The following is a 485-nucleotide window of genomic DNA, read 5'->3' on the forward strand; positions in this document are numbered from 1 at the left end:
GATCCATGTATGAATTTCATCAATCCACAGAAATCAAGATGGAATAAAGATAGACCTCCTTAGGACACCTTATCGCGTGCAATAAGACTCAAGGATGTGCAAAGGCTGTCCTGAGTAGTCAAGCCTCACTCATCCCAGTGCAATAGGTAATCAAAATCCCGTGGGGTGCAAGAGCTGAGGACTCAAATGCCTTAACCATACCTCAGAGGAGGCCCCCTGTTCAATGGCCATTAGTGCTTGGGCTATAACCACCTTGTCACGTTTTTGTTGAGATCTGAATTTGTAGACCAACCAGAGCACATAGCCNTGCCAAAAAGAACCACTCCCACACACTCTTTAAAGTAGGAAAAGGCAGAGGTAATAGGTTCCACTCGGGTTCCCCAGAAGACCATCCCTCCCAACCCTTGAGGAAGCTGAAGGTCCTCTGGATCATCTTCAACCACTGCTGAGCGATGGCAATCTCCACATTGATGTTCCTGTTTCAC

Source organism: Mus pahari, chromosome X (genome assembly GCF_900095145.1).
Source record: "Mus pahari chromosome X, PAHARI_EIJ_v1.1, whole genome shotgun sequence".
Lineage (NCBI taxonomy): Eukaryota > Metazoa > Chordata > Mammalia > Rodentia > Muridae > Mus > Mus pahari.